The sequence below is a fragment of the Mobula hypostoma genome, chromosome 1 (genome assembly GCF_963921235.1).
Source record: "Mobula hypostoma chromosome 1, sMobHyp1.1, whole genome shotgun sequence".
Taxonomy (NCBI): Eukaryota; Metazoa; Chordata; class Chondrichthyes; order Myliobatiformes; family Myliobatidae; genus Mobula; species Mobula hypostoma.
The window spans coordinates 248,839,123-248,863,264 of record NC_086097.1 but is presented as its reverse complement, the minus strand read 5'-3'; the positions used below and the strand labels follow the sequence as shown (position 1 = coordinate 248,863,264).

Genomic DNA, 24,142 nt, shown 5'->3' with positions numbered 1-24,142 from the left:
TTTATTCCCAGAATAATTTTTCTGACCTCTCCTACCCTTTCAAATGCCTGCACATCCCTTAAGGGGCCCAAATCTGTTCAGAACACTCCAAGTGAATTTTCACCAGTGCCTTATACAGCTTCAACATTACATCCTTGCTTTTATATTCTAATCCTCTCAAAATGAATGCTAACATCACATTTTCTTTCCTCACCACAGACTCATCCTGCAAGTTAACCCTTAGGGAATCCAGTACAAGAGAGTCCAAGTCCCTTTGCACCTCAGATTTTTGCATTCTCTCTCCATTTTAACAATAGTCCACGCTTCCATTTCTTCAATGAAATTGCATGACCATACACTTCCCAACACTGTATTCCATCTGCCACTCCTTTGCCCATTCTCCTTCTGTAGCCTCTCTGCTCCCTCAACACGATCTGTCTCTCGACCTTTCTTCAAAGTGTCCACAAAGCCTCTAATTCCATCATCTATGTTGTATTGTCCTGCGGTTATAGCACAGAAACAAGCCCTTTGGACCATCAAGTTCATGCCAACCTGATCTCCTGCCTAGTCCCATCTATCTGCACTTAGACTGTATGCCTGCAATCTCCTCCCATCCCAGTATCTGTCCAAACTTCTTGTAAATTTTACAATTGAACCCCTATCTACCACTTCCACTGGCAACTCATTCAAGACTCACACCACCCTCCAAGTGAGGAAGCTCCCCCTCTCAGGTTCCTCTTAAACATTTCACCTTTCACTCTTAACCCATGACCTCTAGCTCTAGTCTCACCCAACCTCAGTGGAACAAACCTGCTTGCATTTACCCTATCTATACCCCAGATAATTTTGTGTACCTTTATCAAATCTCCTCTCATTCCGCTGTGTTCCAGGTAATAAAGTCTAAGCCTAAGAAGTGGGTGTAAAAGCAGATCCAATAGGAGCATTTAAAAAAACTCTTAAGATAGGCATACTGATGACAGATAAGTGGAGGGTTATGTAGGAGGGAAGGGTTAAATCAGTGGTTCCCAAGCTGGGGTCCACAGACCCTTTGGATAATGGTAAGGGTCCATGGCATAAAAATGTCTGGTAGCCACTGGGTTGGATTGATCTCAGAACAGATTAATAGTTCTGTAAAACATTGTGAGCTGAACGGTCTGGGCTGTGCTGTATTGTTCTGTAAAGGCCTTGAAGTACCAGCCCTTATTGAAGGAGTGTAAAGACGAGGGATGGCAGGCATGGTTTTTCTCTGTGGAGATCGGCTGCAGAGGTTTCCCAGCCAAATCAGCACGGGGTTGTTGTCAGACCTGGGCCTGGACGAAAGGAGCAAAAAACAAGCAGCTCGTAGGATGGGGGAAGAGGCAGAACAAGCCTCTTGTTGGATTTGGAGTAGGCGAGAGGAGGGAAGCTGGAAGCCAGGAGCAGATGGGCAGTGATTTGGCCACCACTGCCGGCCCACCAACTGGAGAGTGTCGTGGTTAAGGGTCGAAACACTCGGTGAAGGTTGGGAACCACCTGATGACATCTGCTCCTGGCTGAAGGCTATGGTTACCTTATAAGGTAACTGGAGAATGCACCCTAACAGGTGTATGTAACAAGTATGCTCTACTTAACCTTTCTGTGTAACTCAGGTCGTCAAGTCCTGACAACATCCATGTCAATTTTGTCTGCCCTCTGTCAAGTTTTTGTTGATCTCTTTCCTGTAGGTAGGTGACCAGGACTGCATGCGGTCTTTTTCTACTGAGACTGTTGGCAAGAAAGGCAAGTGCGATGTTCGCGTTCATTTTGAGAGGACTAGGATATAAGAGCAAGGATATAATGCCGAGACTTTAGAAGACGTCTATCAGACCATAGTGGGTGTACTCTGAGCAGTTTTGTGCTCCTTATCGAAGAAATAATGTGCTGAATCTGGAGAAAGTCCAGAGGAGGTTCACAACAGGAATGATGCTACCTATGGTGGGGAAGTCTAAGACCACAGGACACAGCCTCAGATTAGAGGGACATCAGTTTAGACCAGAGGTTAAGAGGAATTTCTTTGAGCCAGCAATGGTGAAGCTGTGGAATTCATTGCACAGGCAGCTGTGGAGGCCAAGTCTTTGGGTATACTTAAGGAAGAGGTTGATAGATTCTTTATTAGTCAGGGCATGAAGGGATATGGTGAGAAGGCAGGAGATTGGGGCTGAGAGGGAAAATGGATCAGCCATGATATACTGGCTGAGCAAATAGCCTAATTCTGCTCCTATATCTCATGGTCTCGTGGTAGTGTTCTACGTTCCATGCTCTATCAGTGTTGGGCCATGGACCAATGCAGTGTGGCCCACAGTGGCTGAGTATTTCTTCCTCAACGTGTCCTGGTCTCTATGTCGTTAATCTTTTCAAATATCATACAAGGGGCTTTTCCCCTCGGCTTGGATGATACTGCAACTAGAGGTCATAGGTTAAGGTTGAAAGGAAAAGGTATTTAAGGGGAATGTGAGTGGGAGCTTCTTTGCTCAGAGGGCCGTGTGAGTGTGGAATAAGCTACCAGCCGAAGTTGTAGATAGGGGTTCGATTGCGATAATTAGGATATAGAACACTACAGGACAGTACGAGAAGCTTGGATAGGTACGTTGATGGGAAGGGTATGGAGGGCTACAATCTGGGTACGGGTAGAAGGGAATAGGCAGAAGTCCAGGACAGCACAGACTAGAAGGGCTGAAGGACCTGTTTTGCTCTCTCAGTGCTATCCTCAGGGAGGCACACACCCAGTGTTTCAGGAACAGCTTCTTCCCCTCCGCCATCAGATTTCTGAACGGACATGAACACTGCCTCACAGTTGGAGCGGCCGGGTCTCGTAGTGGTCAGCACAACACCCTACAGTTTGTACGTCCTCATCGTGACCATGTGGGTTTCCTCCGGGTGCTCTGGTTTCACCCCACAGTCCAAGGACATACTGGTTGGTAGGTTAATTGGTCGTTGTAAACTGTCCTGCAATTAGGCTCGTGTTAAGTCGGGGGATTGCTGGGTGGCAAGGCAGGAAGGGCCAGAAGGGCCTGTTCTGTTCTGTATCTCAATACATTAATAAACAAATAAATAGATTTTTGCTCTTTTTGCACTACTTTTAAAATATAAGCAACACACACAAAATGCTGGAGGAACTCAGTATCAGCCTTTTCCATAGATGCTGCCTGGCCTGCTGAGTTCCTCCAGCATTTTGTGTGTGTCTTTGCTCTGGACTCCCAGCATCTGCAGAGTTTCTCTTGTTTGTTTTTAAAATACATATTTCACATAAAAGTATCTTCGATGCATTGCACTGTACTGTTGCCAACAGACAATAAACATCGTGGCGTACTCATATCAAACCTGAATCTGATTTGTGCTGTTGTACTCTACAACTCTTTAATAAATCCGATAACGTTGCTTTCTGCTATAAGGCAGGGTCAGGTCTGCTGCTGTATGGATGGTTTGAAACAGAACGGAAATTTTCCAGCAGAGAAACATTCATTTGGGGAACTGAAGTCAATTTGTTTTCTGGCAGATCTGAATTGCCACTTTGACTACAACTCCCACATGTAGCCTTTCGCTGACGTTACTTAGCACAAGCTCGAATCGCTCTTAGCCAGGATTCAAACTATGCAGATACATTCTTAGTATATTCAGTTTTCCATTAATCATCTATTAACTGCCTCTTACTCTAGTGGAAAACACAGAAATACATGTCTCCATTTTCCTGTTGCACAGGGTCTGAATTCTAGCTTGTTCTTTAGAGTGTTTTCTTCCTGGCAAGCGTCTGTGTTCTGCTTCCCCTCCTTTGCTGGCCCTTCTGCTGTGTAAAGCATCATTGTTTGAGGGAACAAGAAGTTTACAGTGGCTGCAGTTTCTTAAAATACGACCTTTCACCTTCTACCTTTTTATGCCTTCTTAACGTCAACGAGACTGACATTCTGGATGGAAATCAGGGAGTTCTATTCCTTTTTAAAATGATAGTGTGTCGCTGATGACAATCAGATTACAATTCCATTAGTAGCTCTTTAACAGACGGAAAACAACCCTTTGTGCCGATTTGCGTGATCTCTGAGGAGTTATTGGGGCACAAACTGGAAGACAGGCTCAACTAGAGATAAAAGTTAACCCTTTCATTCCAGGAGTGAAAGGATTACCATATGAGGATTGTTTGATGGCTCTGGACCCATAATCGCTGGAGTTTAGATGAATGAGGGGGAATCTCATTAAAAACCTATCGAAAATTGAAAAGTGCAGATAGAGTGGATGTAAAGAGGATGTTTCCTATAATGGGGGAATCTAGGACCAGAGGGGACAGCTTCAGAATAGAAGGATGTTCCTTTAGAACAGGGATGTGGAAGAATTTCTTTAGCCAGAGGGTGGTGTATCTGTGGAATTCGTTGCCAAAGACAGCTGAAAGGCCAAGCCATTGAGTGCATTTAAGCAGAAGTTTTCGATAAGTCAGAGCATTAAATATTACAGGGAGAAGATAGAAGAATGGGGTTGACAGGGACGATAAATTTCTCTTGATGGAATGGCACAGCAGATTCAATGGGATGAAAGACCTAATTCTGCTCCTATGGTGTTATAGTGTAAAAGGTGTTAATGAGCATCACAGCTATTTACACAGGCAATTTTTCTCTCAGCAAATGAATAAATTCTATATAAAGCAACAAGTTTATGCAGTGGAACTCATTTTCTTTGCGTCCACTGATTAGCCCTTTCAGTCTTCGGGTATAAGGATTTCTGCAAGACTTTCCCTTCTGGTTCAATGGAGTCAGTGTTAAGACTCAGAGACATATACCGTACACAGACGGCCACCACCCTCTTTTCAAACACCACTTGTGAAACGAGAGGGTGAAGCAGAGACATAGGTCAGCTTTGTCTGCTCTGGGGGGAAATTGGAGAAAAAGGCAGAGTAGTTCACAGCGTAAAGACAGTCTCAGTTACCTCGACTGAAATGTATAACCCCTTTGAAACAAAGTGGCACATGAGAATTGTTCTGGACTTTTATGAATGCTGCTTATAACTTGGACAGAGATATTAAATGTGGTTGGAGAGGCAGGAAGCTGGAACAGCCGATGAGGGATCATTCTCCTGAAATATTAACTCTTTCTCTCTTCAGTGTCAGTCGGCTAAAGTAAATCATCACAGATACTCAAACAGCTGTTTGTCCCACTCCCATCAGGGAGGAGGCTATGTAGCATCCACACCAGGACCACCAGACTCACAGTTACTTTCCCCAAGCAGTAAGGCTGATCAACACCTCCACCCAATAACCCACCCCTCCACACCCCCAACCACCGCTACTTTATCATTTCTGCTCAGTCACCTTATGTATAGACACTCCTGGGCCTAGTGTCACTTTATGGACATTCAAAAAAAATCTATGTATATAAGCTATTTTATAAGACCATAAGATATAGGAGCAGAATTAGGCCATTTGGCCCATCGAGTCTGCTTCACCATCTCATCATGGCTGATCCAATTTTCCTTTTCACACACTGGCCAATCAAGAACCTCTGCTTTAAATATACCCAAAGATTTGGCCTCCACAGCTGCCTGTGGCAAAGAATTCCACAGATTCACCACTCTCTGGATAAAGAAATTGCTCCTCATCTCCATTCTAAAAGGACACCCCTCTAATCTGAGGCTGTGCCCTCTGGTCTTAGACACTCCCACCATAGGAAACATCCTCTCCACATCCACTCTATCAGGGCCTTTCACCATTCAATAAGGGACCCAAAATTTCTCATAATACTCCAAGTGAGGCCTCACCAGTGCTTTATAAAGTCTCAGATTTACATCCTTGCTTTTATGTTCTAGTCCTCTTGAAATGAACGACAGCATCACATTTCCCTCCCTCACTACAGACTCAACTTGCAAATTAACCTTCAGCAAATTTTGCACAAGGACTTCCAAGCCTCCTTGCCCCTCAGTTGTTTTGCATTTTCTCTCCACTTAGAAAATAGTCAATCCTGTCATTTCTTCTACCCGACATTGTATTCCATCTGCTATTTCTTTGCTCATTCTGCTAATCTGTCTAAGTCCTTCTGTGGCCTCTCTACTTCCTCAAAATTACCTGCCCCTCCACCTATCTTCACATGGTCTGCAAACTTTGCAACAAAGCCATCAATTCCATCATCCAAATCATTGACATATGACGTAAAAAGATTTGGTCCCAACACAGACCCCTGTGGAACACCACTAGTCACTGGCAGCCAGCCAGAAAAGGCTCCCTTTATTCCCACTCTGCCTCCTGGCGATAAGCCACTGCTTTATCCATGCTAGAATCTTTCTTGTAATACCATGGGCTCATAGCCTGTTAAGCAGCCTCAGGGGTGGCTCCTTGCCAAAGGCCTTCTGAAAATCCAAGTACACAAGATCAACCAATTCTCCTCTGTCTATCCTGCTTGCTATTGCTTCAAAGAATTCCAACAGATTTGCTAGCCAAGATTTTCCCTTGAGGGAACCACGCTGACCATGGCCTATTTTATCATGTGTCTCCAAGTACCCTGAGATCTCCATCCTTAATAATCAACTCCAACATCTTCCCAACCACTGAGGTCAGACTAACTCGCTTACAGTTTCCTTTCTTCTGCCTCTCTGCCTTCTTGAAGAGTGGAGCGACATTGCGATTTTCCAGTCTTCCAGAACGATGTCAGAATCTAGTGATTCTTGAAAGATCATTACTATTGCCTCTACGGTCTCTTCAAAACACCTCCTTCAGAACCCTGGAGTGTACACCACCTGGTCCAGGTGACTTAACTGCCACCAGAGTTTTCAGTTTCCCCAAGAACCTTCTATGGTAACCTCACATACTTCATGACCTCTGACACCTGGAACTTCCACCATACTGCTAGTGTCTTCCACAGTGAAAACTGACGCAAAATACTTATCCAGTAAGTCCACTATTTCACTCTCCCCCATTACTACATCTCCAGCATCGTTTTCCAGCAGCCCGACATCCCCTCTCACCTCTCTTTTACACCTTATGTATCTGAAGGAGCTAGCTTACTTTCGTATTCCATCTTTACGTTCTTAACGACTTTTTTAGTTGCCTTCTGTTGGCCTTTAAAAGCTTCCCAGTGATCTATCTTATGTATTTATATTTATTGTGTTTTTATTATTGAGTTCTTTATTTTGTTATGTTTCTTTTTGTGCCGCATCGGATCCAGAGTAACAATTATTTGGTTCTCCTTTACACTTGTGTACTGGAAATGACATAAAACAATCTTGAATCTTGAAAAGGAGGGGAGGATGTGGAGTCGCAGACTGTAAGAGTGTCCTTGTTAAGCTGATAAAGTACAGTGATTAGAGAAGGAAATCATACACAAAAAGTATTCTGCATTTCTGGAAATCCAAGCAGCACACAAAAAATGCAGCAGGTCAGGCAGCATCTATGGAAATGAATGAACAGTTGATGTTTCAGGCCGAGTTCCTTTATTAGGACTGAGAAGGAAGGGAAAAGATGCTGAATAAAAGGGTGAGGGGCTGTATGTTACTTTGTTTATCATGGCTTTTCATAAATTCCATTATTACACAAAGTTCAGTCCATCACAGGCAAAGCCCTCCCCATCATTGAGCACTGCCACAAGAAAGCAGCATCCATCAGCAAGGACCCTCACCACCCAGGGCATACCCTCCTCTTGTTGCTGCCTTCTGGAACGAGGCGCAGAAACCTTAGGTCCCACACTGCCAGGTTCAGGAACAGTTATTACCCCTCAACCATCAGGCTCCTGAACCAGCCCGGAGAACTTCACTCACCTCAACACTGAAACGATTCCACAACCTACACACTCACATTCAAGGACTCTACAATTCGTGTTCCCTGCAATATTTATTTCATTATTTATCTATCCATTTAATATTTTTTGTATTTGCACAATTTGTCTTCTTTTGCACATTGGATGTTTGTCAGCCTTTGCTATTTATCATTTTGCATAAATTCGATTGTGTTTCTTTGTTCTACTACGAATGCCTGCATGAAAATGAATCTCAGGTTTGTATATGGTGACAAATACGTACTTTGATAATAAATTTGCTTCGACCTTACTTTGAGCTTTGTTCAGGTGGGTAAAGATCAGCTTTATTTGTTACATGTAAATTGAAACATCGAAACGTGTGTCATTTGCATCAGTGATATACCCTGTCCGAGGACGTGGACGTGCTGGGGGCTGTGAAGTGATGCCATGCTCCCAGGGCTAACACAGCATACCCTCAATGATTCAAAGATTGAACGTACACTCATTATTAAAGAATGCATGCAGCTCTACGGTTCGTCTTCTCCACAGGAAGTCATAGAACAGAGAAACACCATGGAACCCATTCCAGGAAAACATCAAACACCCAACATCAAAAACGAGTGAATAACACACAGAATCTTAAACATCAAAATGCAAAGTCATTGAATCAGTCTAGAAATGTTCAGTTCAGTTCTATTTAGCCGTGTCATTCGTTGACTACAGACCCCAAAGCCAGTCTGCGTCGAAGTGCCCCAACCAAAATCACACAAAATAGCGATTTAAAATAAAAAGAGTAACCAGAAGCACATATAAAATGAACCACATAGACCGAGTCCAATCCACAAACCACGCCAAACAATCTGTTCCAAGACTCAAGCCACCGGCACCTTCCCCTGGCAGTGACGAGCAAGAGGGAGAGGGAAGCCAGTCAAACACAGGCAGACGGTGCGGAACACCTGCTCACTTTTCGTTCTCATCCCTGTCGATTTCATCTGGCTCCATGCTTTAATTGACGAGATAAGCGAGTAATGGAGCCGATCATGGTTTTGTGCTCTGCTGTTAGGCTGCACACTCCATTCCCAAACCTCGCTTTCATCCACGCCGAATTCCCTTGGAGTGCTGGATGACTCAGTCCACTCAAAATGTAAACTACAAGCTCCAATCGCACACCGTAAAAGAGGAGAAGTAGTCGTTTCGTGAACTGTCTGCAGGACGTTGCTGGCAGCATCTTTCCAGAAACAACTTACTAGCCCTAACGTCTTTGGAACGTGGGAGGAAATAGGAGCACCCGGAAGTCCATTTGACCAATGGGAAAACATACATACTCCTTACAGACGTGGAGAGAATTGAACCCTGATCTTCCAATCTCTGGGAATGTGAATTGTTACTCTAACTGCTAGGCTACTGTGCTGCATGTACCACTGTAAAGAACATTGCTTAGAGTATGCCTAATCTCTAGTGTAAAGTACATTGTTTAGAGTATGCCTGCTCTCTACTGTTAAAAAGAAGTGTTCGGAGTATGCCTGTTCTCTGCTGTAAAGAACAGTGTTTGGAGTATGCCTGTTCTCTGCTGTATAGAACAGCGTTTGGAGTATGCCTGTTCTCTGCTGTAAAGAACAGCATTCGGAGTATGCCTGTTCTCTGCTGTAAAGAACAGTGTTCGGAGTATGCCTGTTCTCTGCTGTATAGAACAGTGTTTGGAGTATGCCTGTTCTCTGCTGTAAAGAACAGTGTTCGGAGTATGCCTGTTCTCTGCTGTAAAGAACAGTGTTTGGAGTATGCCTGTTCTCTGCTGTATAGAACAGTGTTTGGAGTATGCCTGTTCTCTGCTGTAAAGAACAGCATTCGAAGTATGCCTGTTCTCTGCTGTAAAGAACAGTGTTTGGAGTATGCCTGTTCTCTGCTGTATAGAACAGTGTTTGGAGTATGCCTGTTCTCTGCTGTATAGAACAGTGTTTGGAGTATGCCTGTTCTCTGCTGTATAGAACAGTGTTTGGAGTATGCCTGTTCTCTGCTGTATAAAACAGCGTTCGGAGTATGCTTGTTCTCTGCTGTAAAGAACAGTGTTTGGAGTATGCCTGTTCTCTGCTGTATAGAACAGCGTTCGGAGTATGCCTGTTCTCTGCTGTAAAGAACAGTGTTCGGAGTATGCCTGTTCTCTGCTGTATAGAACAGCGTTCGGAGTATGCCTGTTCTCCGCTGTATAGAACAGCGTTTGGAATATGCCTGTTCTCTGCTGTATAGAATAGTGTTCGGAGTATGCCTGTTCTCTGCTGTAAAGAACAGTGTTCGGAGTATGCCTGTTCTCTGCTGTATAGAACAGTGTTCGGAGTATGCCTGTTCTCTGCTGTATAGAACAGTGTTCGGAGTATGCCTGTTCTCTGCTGTATAGAACAGCGTTCGGAGTATGCCTGATCTCTGCTGTATAGAACAGCGTTCGGAGTATGCCTGTTCTCCGCTGTATAGAACAGCGTTTGGAGTATGCCTGTTCTCTGCTGTATAGAATAGTGTTCGGAGTATGCCTGTTCTCTGCTGTAAAGAACAGCGTTTGGAGTATGCCTGTTCTCTGCTGTATAGAACAGCGTTTGGAGTATGCCTGTTCTCTGCTGTATAGAACAGCGTTTGGAGTATGCCTGTTCTCTGCTCTAGGATCCACAGGGATTCTCCTGAGCTCCAGCCAGGTGCCCTTGGCAGATAGAAACCTGGAAATGTCTTGAAAGAATAAAACAGTACAAGTATTGTCTCTGAGTGCTTGCACTTTGCAAACCGTTCCTCCTGCCCGGTGTGCTGAGGGGTGAGTACTGTACATGAAAACCTTTAACACAGCAGGGAGAAACAAACTGTGCATGATGGATGATGGTAGACAGCCGCAGGAACCTGGACTGGTCCTGGGGCCAGAGTGACCTAGGCACTAACATCAGTAGCGTAGTGGGTAGAGTAACGCTACTACAGTGTCAATCAGCTGTCTCCAGTGATGCCAGTCATCTGATAGGTGACAGTTCCTTCTCCCTCATAGAACAACTAACTTTCCTTAACCCAATTTCTTCTGACATGGTAAACACGAGGAATTCTGCAGATGCTGGAAATTCAAGCAACACACATCAAAGTTGCTGGTGAACGCAGCAGGCCAGGCAGCATCTCTAGGAAGAGGTACAGTCGATGTTTCGGGTCTCGGCCCGAAACGTCGACTGTACCTCTTCCTAGAGATGCTGCCTGGCCTGCTGCGTTCACCAACAACTTTGATGTGTGTTTCTTCTGACATGGTACTGTTTAAGGACCAGCCTTCAAACTGAATTCTCTGTCCTCATAATCTGTGACTTCCTCCAATCACAAATGGATCCTCAATTAAGTGCATCAACATGTGACCAATTAACCTACAAAACTGTATCGAGTGATCTACAACAGTATACAAAGTATAACTTCACTCAGCCGCATTTGCCCATCATTGAAAAGTTCCCACAACCTACGGACTCTCTTTCAAGGATTCTTCATCTCATGTTCTCAATATTTGTTGCTTGCTTGTTTGTTTGTTTGTTTATTTATTTATTATTTTTTCCTTTTGGATTTGCACAGTTTGTTGTCTTTTGCACATTGGTTGTTTTTCTGTCTGGGTGGGTGTGGTCTTTTATTGATTCTATTGTGCTTCTTGGATTTAGTGAGCGTGCCCACAAGAAAATGAATCTCAGGGTTGTATTTGGTGACATATACATTCTTTGATAATAAAATTACTTTAAATGTTGAACTACTAATTTGTATGTCTTTGGAATGTGGGAGGAAACCAGAACATCCAGAGAAAACTTGTGCAGTCACAGGAAGAATGTACAAACTTCTCATAGCCAGCTGAGGAATTAAACTTGGATTTCTGATGCTACACTAGCTTTATGCTATTGGAAAAAATATGCGCTAGTTCATCCTTTGACATATGGGCCCGATGCACTACTTTGAACTGTATCAAGGAGTGACGGGCATAAATAAATGAGTTATTAACCAAAGGAAAAATTTTACTCCATTGGTTATCTGAAGATGACTCTTGAAATTCCAATTCCCAAGCACGTTTAATTTTATCATTAGATATCATTCGTGAGTTCAATAACTGTTTATAGATTATAGCTATCAACCCTTTTTGAAATGGTTTAAACTGAAAGAGAGCGTCTGTCATATTAGGTGGATGAGCAGAAGGGTAATTTGGCAGCAAACCACGTAAAAAATTCCTAATTTGTAAATATCTAAAGAAGGGTACGTTAGATAAATCATATTTATCCACTAACTGAGAAAAAGACATTAAACAGTCCCCTAAAAACAAATCTGAAAAAGTTATTATTCCCTTGGTTTCCCAAATTAAAAAGGCCTTATCCAAAATTGATGGCTTAAAAAAATAATTGAGATGGATATTACTAGAAAGAATAAAATTGTTTAACTCAAAAAAATCTACAAAACTGAAACCAGATTCTTAATGTATGTTTAATAATGGGATTAAAATCTCGTCTACTAATTTTAGAAAACAAAAAGGTAAGAGGAGCTCCCAGTAAAGAGGCCAAAGAGAATCCTTTCACTGAGTTTTCCTCTAAATCCAACCATGAAGGACATTCATGTGTATCTGAATAGTGAATCCAAAAAGTAATATATCGAATATTAATTGTCCAGTAGTACATTCTAAAATTTGGCAAAGCCATACCACCATCCTTTTTTAATTTCTGCAATAAGGGTTTACTCAATCTAGGATTTTTATTGTTCCAAATATAAAATAAGATTATAGAATCTATTCTGTCAAAGAACTTTTTAGGAACAAAGGAAGTAACTGCCTGAAATATACATAAGAATTTCAGTAAAACTATCATTTTAATAGCATTAATTCGATCTATTAATGATAATGTCATAGGTGACCATTTAGAAAGCATTTGTTTGGTGTAGTCAATTAATGGAAAAAATTTTTATTTATAGTTATTTCCAATATCAATCCTATTTGTGACAATATTATATACTAGCTTAACACTATGTATGATTTTGATAATGTCTATCTTAACCTTGGTTTGTATTGTTATTGATATATATATTTGAGATAACTCTCCTCTTGTTTTGTATTTATGTTTCTTTTAAATCAATAAAAAGATTAATAAAAAAGAAAGAAAGCTTTATGCTAACCACTGCCCTACTGTGCTGCCCAATCACTATACTTCTAAACTTTTTCATGTTCTGTTAACTGAATTCCTAGTTGTCATAGCCAGGGTGATAATGGGGATAAGCTCACACTATCTACTAAAGGCTCCCAATGGCATATGTCTCAAATAGCCTCTGACAACTAAGTCTAGCTCCTGGCCTTCACGCATAGCTTAGCTACTAAGCCCAGTGGAACCATTTCTACTGACAGGACATGGGAAAAGGCAGGTTACTGGGGCCTTAAAACCAGTTGCTTCAGGCAGCTGGGGCTTGTCAGCTATAGTTGTCAGCTCATCTAGGAAAACGCTAATCTCAAACCTCCGCTGTCTTGCGACTATACCCACTCATTGGGAAAGCTTCTGGAGTAAACCCCTAGAAAAATCCGGACCTGCAGACCCTAAGGCACCCTATGTTGAGTTCAACGCTGACAGGCAGCTCCTGCAGCAAGTTGTATCGGTCTCTGCCATTCCTTTGGATTCATCAAATGTGTGGAGACGGGGAGCTTGCTACATGGACAACAACTTGCTCTCCATATTGTACTGCCCTGGCTCGTGTATTATGTAGACAGCTGGAATACAAAATCCATGGTGGATCCTGACTGACGGACAATTCTCCAGCTTGCAAGGAAGAATGCCCAGGTCATTACTTCAGAGATAACGTAAAGCAGAAGTGTGGAAAACACTTGTCACGTCAGGGAGAAAGAGAAACAGGGTTAATATTTCAGAGCAAAGACTCTACTCCATCAAAACCAGGAAACCTGTAGTAAATAATATCTAATGTTAAATTAAATTAAAGGCATCCATTAGTCTTGTGAGACCATGGATCTGCACCTGGAAAGTCTTCACTCTCAGGGAGCAGGCCTGGGCAAGGTTGTATGGAAGACCAGCAGTTGCCCAAGCTGCAAGTCTCCCCTCTCCACGACACCGATGTTGTCCAAGGGAAGGGCATTAGGCAGTTTGGCACCAAAATCGTCACAGAGCACTGTGTGATTAAGTGCCTTGCTCAAAGACACAACACGCTGCCTCGGCTGGGGCTCGAACTCACGACCTTCTGATCGCTAATCAAGCGCCTTAACCACTTGGCCATGTGTCCACACTATCTAATGTACAATATTGCAAAAAAGTCCCAGGCATCCATGATATACGTGAGTGATGATAAACCTGGTTCTGATATGGGTCTCTATGGTGGACTGAGAGTGGGAAGGGGGCAGGGAGAGGGGAATCATGGTTAGGAAAAGGGGAAGGGAGAGGGGAGGGAGGGGGAAGCACCAGAGAGACATTCTGTAATGATCAATAAACTAATTGTTTGGAATCAAATGACCTTGCCTGGTGTCTCAGGGCTGGGTGTGTCTGTACCCGTGTCAAACACCCCTGCCCCTGGCACTCCGTCCCACACCTCTCCCAGGGGCCCCACCCTCACGATTCCCAACATCCTTTGCTCCCATCAGATTGACAAACTCGCTCTCCACTCCAAGTTGACAGGACGGTACTGTGCAAATGTTTTACACACCCTAGCTATATATTTGTGGACAAGACTTTTGCACAGTACTGTATATCAAACATACAGTGAAATCCATTGCATAGTGTCAAGTTAAAGAGGATTGTACTGGGCAAGTATCACCACCATAGCATGCCCACAACTCATGAACCCTAACCGTAGAATGTGTGGAGGAAACCAGCGCAGATGGGCAAAACCCACACTGTCACAGTGACAACATACGTTCAACCTCTTTTTCCTCAGCAGTTTGATCGAGGCACGACTGCACAATCGCATGGATGTCAGCCAGTTAAAACAGTGAGAAGAGTTTGAAAGGAGACAGCTTTACAGAGCAGGCATCAGAGAAGCGGGCGACGGAGTAGAGGGAGTCAGAGTAGGAGGGCTTCGGCTCAATGGGGCTTCGGCAGTAACAGGCTGAGGTGAGGTAAGTCGCCTGTGTGGAATACAAACAGGAAGTATGTGTGTGAGGCCGGTGTTCTGTGCTCGGTGTCAGATGTGGGAGATCCTGGAGACTCCCAGCCTTCCGGATGGCCACATCTGCGTCAGGTGCATTGAGCTGCAGCTCCTTAGGGACCGGGTTAGGGAACTGGAATTGCAGCTCAATGACCTTCATCTGGTCAGGGAGAGTGAGGAGGTTATAGAGAGGAGCTACAGGCGGGTAGTCACACCAGGGCCTCGGGAGACAGATAAATGGGTAACAGTCAGGAGAGGGAAGGGCAGGAGTCAGAGGCTAGAGAGCACCCCTGTGGCTGTCCCCCTTAACAATAAGTACTCCTGATTGAGTACTGTTGGGGGGGGCAGTCTACCTGGGGGAAGCAACCTCCAACGGGATCCCACCACTAAGCATATCTTTCCCTCCCCCCTTTTCTTCTTTCCGCAGGGATCGCTCCCTCCCTTGTCCATTCATCCCCCCATCCCTTCCCACCAATCTCCCTCCCGCCACTTATCCTTGTAAGTGGAACAAGTGCTAACACATGCCCTTACACTTCCTCCCTTACCACCAGTCAGGGCCCCAGACAGTCCTTCCAGGTGAGGCGACACTTCACCTGTGAGTCGGCTGGGGTGATATACTGCGTCTGGTGCTCCTGATGCAGCCTTCTATATATTGGCGAGACCCGACGCAGACTGGGAGACCGTTTCACTGAACACCTACGCTCTGTCCACCAGAGAAAGCAGGATCTCCCAGTGGCCACACATTTTAATTCCAAGTCCCATTCCCATTCTGATATGTCTATCCATGGCCTCTTTTACTGTCAAGATGAAGCCACACTCAGGTTGGAGGAACAACACCATATATTCTGTCTGGGTAGCCTCCAACCTGATGGCATGAATATTGACTTCTCTAACTTCTGTTAATGCCCCACCTCCCCCTCGTACCCCATCCCTCATTTATTTATTTATATATTTAAAAAAAAAATTTTTTTCCCCTTTTTTCTCTCTCTCTTTTTTCTCCCTCTGTCCCTCTCACTATAACTCCTTGCCTGCTGTCCATCCTCTGGGCTCCATTCCCCCTTTCTTTCTCCCTAGGCCTCCTGTCCCATGATCCTCTCATATCCCTTTTGCCAATCACCTGTCCAGCTCTTGGCTCCATCCCTCCTCCTCCTGTCTTCTCCTATCATTTTGGATCTCCCCCTCCCACTTTCAAATCTCTTACTAGCTCTTCTTTCAGTTAGTCCTGACGAAGGGTCTCGGCCCGAAACGTCGACTGTACCTCTTCCTATAGATGCTGCCTGGCCTGCTGCGTTCACCAGCATTTTTTGCGTGGGTTGCTTGAATTTCCAGCATCTGCAGGTTTCCTCGTGTTCACAATATTCCAAACGCAGTCTGATCAATGCCTTATAAAGCCTCAGCCTCACAGCCTTGCTCTTATATTTTAATTCTCTCAGGATGAATGTTATCATTGCCTTTCTCTTCCTTAACACCAGCTCAACCGGCATATTAATCTGCAGTGACTCTGAAGTCCCTGCACACACCTGTATTCCTTCTACCAATGTGCATGACCATTCACTTCCCTACAATATATTCCCTTTGACACTTCTTTGCCCATTCTCCTAATCTGTTTAATTTCTTCTGCAGACTCCTTGCTTCCTGTAAATTGCCCTCCTTTCCACCTATCTTCCTATCATCTGCAAATTTGGTCACACAGCCATCAATTCTGTCATCCATATCATTGGTATGTAATATGAAAAGAGGTGATCCCAACACTGACCCCGTGGAACACCACTTGTCAACTGGCAGCCAGCCAGAATAAGTCCCCTTTATTCCCACTCTTTCCCTCCTGCCAGTCAGCCAAGCTAATTCCATGGGAGCAGCCTCATGCGTGGCACCTTGTCAAAAGCCTTCTGAAAACCCAAATACACCACATCCACTGACTCTCAATTGTCTATCTTGCTTGTCATTTCCTCGAAGAATTCTAACAGATTTTTCAGGCATGATTTCTTCTTAAGGAAACCAAGCTAACTTTGGCCTACTACCTTATCATGTGCCTCCAAGTAGCCCAAAAACTCATCCTTAATAATGGACTCCAACATCTTTCCAACCACTGAGGTCAGGATAATTAGCCTATAATTTCCTTTCTTCTGCCTCCATCCCTTCTTAAGGAGTTGAGTGACGTTTGCAATTTTCCAGTCCTCCGGAACCATTCCAGAATCCAGTGAGTCCTGAACAATCATCACTAATGCCTGCACGATCTCTTTTCTTTCCCCTTTCAGACCCCTTTGGTTTACACCATCTGGTCCAAGTGACTTTATCTACCTTCAGTCCATTCAGCTTCCCAAGCACCTTCTCCTCAGTAATAACAACTATAATCACTACTGCCCCCTGACATTTCTGGCGTACTGCTAGAGTCTTCCACAGTGAGGACAGTTGTAAAATACTTAATAGGTTCACCGTCCATTTCTTTGTCCCCCGTTACTACCTCTCCAGCATCATTTTCCAGTGGTCCAATATCCACCCTCACCCCTCTTTCACTCTTTATATAACTAAAAAAAAAACTTGGGTATCATTTTGATACTATTGGCTAGTTTACCTTCATATTTCATCTTTTCCCACCTTATGGCGTTTTAGTTGCCTTCTATTGGTTTTTAAAAGCTTCCCATTCCCAATCCTCTAATTTCCCACTATTTTTTCCTATATTATATGCCCTCGCGTAGTGTGTGTGTACAGTGTGTTGTGCACCTTGGTCCGGGGGATCGTTGTTTCATTTGGCAGTATATATGTGTACACAATAAACTGAACTTAAACTTGACGTTTATTTCCCAGTTAACAAAAGATTGAAATGGTGTATCATGAGAAATTACGGGGATAAACTGCACAGTGTCAAGATATTTGATGGGATATTTCAGTACACACAGAACAGATACATTCCAGTGAGCAAGAACTGTTCTGAAGCCAGGACTCACTATCTGTGGTTTGCCTAAAAAGAAGTTACAGACAGTATCAAAATTAAAGGAAAAAAAACATAAACTGTGCTAAGACAGACAGCAGGTCAGGAACTTGAATAGTATATTAAAAAAGCCACACATGACTGAGCTACATTGAAGGGCTCCATAGCTCAGGGGTTAGAGCACTGGTCTTGTAAACCAGGGGTTGTGAGTTCAAATCTCACTGGGGCCTGCGGTGTATCTGTTTTAATCTGTGAAGTTCTGGTCATTTTCCTACAGGAAAGATGTCAATCGGATTGACAGAGTGAAAAGAGAATTGACAAGGATGTTACTGGGACTTGAGGACCTGAGTTATAGGGAGAGTCGAACACTGTACATTAGGACTTTATTCCCTGGAGCGTGGGAGAATGAGGGGAGATTTGATAGAGGCTTACAAAATTTTGAGGGGTATAACCTCATAATTTTGAGGGGTAAACAAGCTTTTTCCACAGAGGTTGGGTGAGACAAGACCTCGAGGTCACGGGTTGAGGGTGAAAGGTGAAAAGTTTAAGAGAAACTTGAGGGGGAACTTAAGAGCATAAGACACAGGAGCAGAATTAGGTCATTTGGCCCATCGAGTCTGCTCCGCCATTTAATCATGGCTGATCCTTTTTTCCCCTCAGCCCCACTCCCTGGCCTTCTGCCAATCATCGCTGATGCCGTGGCCAATCAAGAACGTATCAAGGTCTGCCTTAAATACACTCAACGACCTGGCTTCCACAGCTGCCTGTGGTAATAAGGTCTACAAATTCACCACCCTCTGGCTAAAGAAATTTTTCCACAGCTGTGTTTTAAATGGACGCCCCTCTACCCTGAGACTGGGGTTGGATTTCCGCTGCCATCTGTAAGGGTTTTGTACATTCTCATCACGACTGTTTCCTCCGGGCGCTCCGACGTTCCAGAGATGTAGAGTTAGGGGTGGTGAGATGCTGGAATTCTACATTGACACCGAAAGTGTGTGACACTTAACGGGCTGCTCCCAGGACAGTCCTCAGACTGTGATGGCTGTTGAGGCAAAATTACATTTCACTGCACGTTTTGATGTACATGTGACAAATAAAGCTAATGTTTAATCTTTAGTTTAACATCTGTTAGAGCAGGAATGTTAGAAGCTGTAATTAATAACTTTAAAGCGAGGCTAAGACAGACTGTGGTTTTGTGAAAGAGAATTATGTCTGAACAATTTACCAGAGCCCTTTGAAGGAGTAAAGTGTAAATGAAATGGTGGATTCGCTATGCTTGCATCTCCTTAAGGCATTTTGTGAGGTGCACGATCATAATGAGGTAAATGCTTACAGTGCACAGTAAATTATTGGCATGGATTAAACATTGGCCAGCTAACAAAAAAAAGTCAAAAACAGAATGTAGATCCGGAATTCCTTGAAAGTGGTGTCACAGGTAGATAGGGCCTTAAAAAGAGCTTTTGGCACATTGGCCTTCATAAATCAAAGTATTGAGTACAGAAGTTGGGCTGTTATGTTGAAATTGTTCAAGACTTTGCTGAGGCCTAATATGGAGTACTGTACTACGTGCAGTTTTGGTTATCTAACTAGAGGAAAAATGTCAATAAGATTCAAAGAGTACAGAGAAAATTTAGGAGGATGCTGCTGGGACTTGAGGGCCTGAGTTATAAGGAAGGTTGAATAGGTTAGGAGTTTATTCCTAAGCACAGGAGATTTAATAATGGCATACAAAAATTATGAAGGGTACAGATAATTTTAAGCAAGCAGGCTTTTTCCACTGAGGTTTGGTGAGACTAGAACTAGAGGTAGTGGGTTAAGGATGAAAAGTGAAATATTTAAGGGGAACATGAGGGGAAACTTCTTCACTCAGAGGGTGGTGTGAGAGTGTGGAATGAGTTGCCAGCACAAGTGGTGGATGCGGGTTTGACTTCAATGTTTAAGACAAGTTTGGAGAGGTTCATGGATGGTAGAGGAATGGAGGGCTGTGGTCCAAGTGCTGGCTCGATGGGACTGGGTCAATGGTTCAATACAGACTAGGTGGCCTCCAAGAGGACCACAACCTTATCATGGTTTGGAGGCCTGCATGCCTCAAATGACCGAGAGAGCTGTGCTGAATCAAATCAGGGCATTATCCTTTGGCTCTTGGTAGGGTCATTCATGCCAAACAGGTCAAAGGAAACCAGGCTGACTTTGTACCATCTTGTCCTGGGAAACCAAGTACTCCGTCACCTCATCCTTAACAATTGACTCTAACATCTTCCCAACCACTGAGGTCAGGCTAACTGGTCTATAATTTCCTTTCTGCTGCCTTCCTCCTTTCTTAAAGAATGGAGTGACATTTGCAATTTTCCAGACCTCTGGCACCATGTCAGAGTCCAATGATTTTTGAAAGATCATTTCTAATGCCACCACAATCTCTAATGCTACCTCTTTCAGAACCCTAGGGTGCAGGGCCTCTGGTCCGGGTGACTTATGTACCTTTAGGTCTTTCAGCTTTTTGAGCACCTTCTCTCTTGTAACAGTAACTGCACCCACTTCCCTCCCTTCACACACAGTCAATGTACAAAGGATAGCGTTCTGCATCGCCACCTCGATTGCAAGAGGCTGCAGAGGGTTGTAAAGTTACCTTTACAAAAAGGTAAACCTCTGTCATGGGCAGCTCTACCAATCCTCACCATCAAGGATGTCTTCAAAAGGCGATACTTTAAGAAGTCAGATTCAACATTAAGGACCCCACCACTCACAACACACATTCTCCTTCTTACTATCATTGTGAAAGAGGCAGAAGATGCATACTTAAGGTTTTAGGAACAGCTTCTCCCCCTCTGCCACCTGAAAGGTCCATGTAGCCATAGTTCAGAGTTTGTTTAATTGTCACTGAACCATACATGAATACCCATGAAAACAGCCAAACAAAATAGTGTTATACTTGGGGCTAAGGTGCCAAACACAGTACCAACCATCACACACAGCACAAGGCATAGTACTAACAAGAGAAAATCTGCAGATGCTGGAAGTGCCAGCAACACACACACACAAAATGCTGGAGGAACTCAGCAGGCCAGGCAGTATCTATAGAAAAAAGTACAATCAACTGATGCTGCCTGGCCTGCTGAGTTCCTCCAGCATTTTGTGTGGCTGTTGCACCTATAGTACATACGATATCATTAAAATCCAGTCCTGTAAAAAATGTAGTCCAAGTCCCCGAGTCCATAACTGTTGCAGCAGTCTGCAGGCGAACACATTACGGCTTGTTTTCTGCCCAGCAAACCCTGGGGGGGCGGTGAAGGGGGTAGCACCCACTGCAGCTTGGACACTGAGCCACACTGCCCTCTGGAGGAGTGCGCTGACTCTAATGCCTCACTCCTGGGCTACCGTAAATTGACGACACTGCAATATGAGCACGACCTCATTATTGCTTTTTTTTTTGCATTATTATTTATTTCATGATTACTCCTTAGCCATCCATCTTTCTATTGAAACTTATAAAAGTATTTTTTATAACCGGCACAGTACCACTGCTGTACAACAACAAATTTCACAACATATGTCAATGATATGGGTGGCAGTGTGGAGATGCATTTCTACCAAAGAAGGTGTAAAGTGATTCTTCCCTTCACCAGCTTGCAGGTCACCCTTGGGCAAGGTGTAGCACCTTCTCAGCCCCCCAGTCAGGGTCATGTGAAGCCATGGGAGCAGGTGGTGGATGGTCGTATGAGCAGCTGGTGCATATCACAAGTCCTGGTTATTCAACAACTGATGCCAGGCAGTCAATCTCTGAAGAGTATTGATAATGGTTGGCATCACCTGTCTTGTAAAAACACTGCCCAGGGAAGGCAATGGCAAACCATTTGGGAGAGGGGGGATGTGGTTGCAGTTCGATGTGATTTGCTATTTTTTTGTGTGAGGGGGCATTTGGGGTTTGATGTTTTTGCAGTTTGCATGAATTCTTTTCTGCATAGGGGTTTGGGGTTTGATGTATTTTCCATTTGTACGATTTGTTCGTTTTGTGCGGGGGAGGGCTTGATGTTTTCCTTTGAATGACTTCCATGGTTTTCTTTGTTTCGTGGCTATCTAGAAAAGATGAATCTCAGAGCTGTATACTGCATACGTTCTTCGATAATAAATGAATCGTGAACCTTTTAAGTTCTGTTGAAAAATTTGCCAAGAACAATCATGGTCACAGACACTGAACGCCCACATCAAACGATACAGCATATAATGACAATGATGTCAATGACAATTAACCCGATTCTGATTCAGATTCAGGAATGTGCTGATGACATGAAGGTATTTTGGAGAGCGAGTTGCGCAAGAGACACAATAAGTCTGCACAGGAAGAAGGTCAACGTGGGTGAATGGGCAAAGATCTGGCAACTGGTTTCATGTGGAAAATGTCAAACTGTCCACTGTCACAGGAAAGTTTCTAAAAGGATGAGAGGTTACAGAGTCCTGAGATACAGAGGAACCCTTGTGCACAATCTTCAAAAGACCATTCTTCAGGTTCTGCAGATTATTAGGAAAGTTATCATACAAAACTGAGCAAAAATCTGAGGCACATATACAGTATATAGCTAGGGTGCCACAGGCTTTTGTAAAGTACTGTTCTAATTTTATGTATTGCATTGCTGCCACAAAAAAAACTAATTTCATGACATATGGGAGTGGTGATAAACCTGATTCTGATATGACACACACAAAATGCTGGAGGAACTCTGCAGGCCAGGCAGCATCTAGGAAAAATAAAAGTACAGTCAACAGTCGGCCTGGAACGTCAACTGTACTCTTTTCCTGTGTGTGTTGCTCAGACTTCCAGCATCCGCAGATTTTCTCTTGTTTCTGATTCTGATATGGGTCTCTATTGTGGACTGAGAGTGGGAGGGAGCAGGGAGAGGGGAGAACGGGAAACACCAGAGAGACATTCTGTAATGATCAGTAAATCAATTGTTTGGAATGAAATGACTTTGCCTGGTGTCTCAGGGCTGGGTGTGCCAAACCCTGGCACACCTTCTCTGCCACGCGTCCTGCACCCTTCCCGCGGCACTCCACCCTCGCCATTCCCAATGTCCTCTGCTCCCACCAGATTTACAAACATGCTCTCTGCTCCACATTGACAAATACCATACAGTGTAAAAGTCCTAGGCACCCTTGCTATATATACTTGCCTAACACCTTTACACAGTTATGCACATGGGGAACCGAGGTTTGATTTATTTTGGCCATTCAAAGTCAAATTCAAAATAATTTGTAGTCCCCCTGGCCACCCTCAGGGTCGCTCGGCTCGCTGTCGTCTAGGGAAACAGCCCTCGGCTCCGCCAAACTGGGGAATTAGTTTGTGTGGATGCTGTGTGATGTACCCCACCCTGCCCAAATAACAGACAATACACAAGATACGATTAAATGATTTACAGTTTATAGATATTACTGGAACTATATAATTAACAGAGAATAAAATATAACAGGAAAATAAAAGGTGCCACACTTATCAAAGTTCAATCTCTTTGTGCACAAACAGTTGGGGCTCAGGACCCTTCTTATTCACCCTGCGACCCCTCGGACCACCTCGACCGGCCGCCTGGGACCAACAACATTGGTTGCCCAGACGCTCCACATGAGTCCGTCTCCATCTCCTCTCCTCGCCGAACGCCCAGCTCGGGGTTCGACCCCGTTAGCGGACTCACGGTACCTGGTCCATCCTCTGTCTCTCTCTCCCGCCTTCTGCCCCAAAATCCCGCACATACAATATCTTCAGACACACCAAGAGCATAACAACTATCGCAATTGATTCATTTGTCCTCATATCAATAGATAATCCAAAACAAACTGCTAGCGGGAAGGACTTTCTCAGCCGTTAACATAACAAAGAAGCCCTTTCAATTATAACATAACAAAGAAGCCATTTTAATTAGACTACACAGTAACATAAAGAAAAAAGAAACCCCTTACAAATTTATTATAGAAGTACCAATATATGTCACCATATACTCCTGAGATTCATTTTTGTGCAAGCAACACAGTATAGGCCCTCCAGCCGACGATATTTTGCCAATCTCTTAACCTACTCTACAATCACTCTCCCCATCCCCATTCCAACCTCTCAGCCCATGGCCTCCTCTACTGCCATGATGAGGCCACATTCACACTGGAGGAGCAACACCTTATATTCCATCTAAGTAGCCTCCAATCTGATGGCATGGACATTGATTTCTCAAAATTCTGGTAATTTATCACTCCTTCCCTCTCCTCTCTTTTTCCATTTCCCATTCTGGTTCCCCATTCACCCCTTCTCTTCTCCTCACCTGCCCATCACTTCCCTCCGGTGCCCCTCCTCCTTCCCTCTCTCCCATGGTGCTGTCAGATTCCTTCTTCTATCATCCCCACACACCTAAACACCCACCTC

The 24,142-nt window shown here is 44.0% G+C and overlaps 1 protein-coding gene and 1 non-coding gene across 2 annotated transcripts in view; one reads left to right on the top strand and one right to left on the bottom strand.

The window, feature by feature from the left end:
* Positions 1–24,142, bottom strand: part of LOC134356188 (collagen alpha-1(XV) chain-like) — a 342,799-nt gene that overhangs the window by 269,906 nt on the left and 48,751 nt on the right. The window lies entirely within an intron of this gene.
* Positions 17,900–17,972, top strand: trnat-ugu (transfer RNA threonine (anticodon UGU)). The gene has a single exon. It is a non-coding gene; the product is annotated as a tRNA-Thr (tRNA).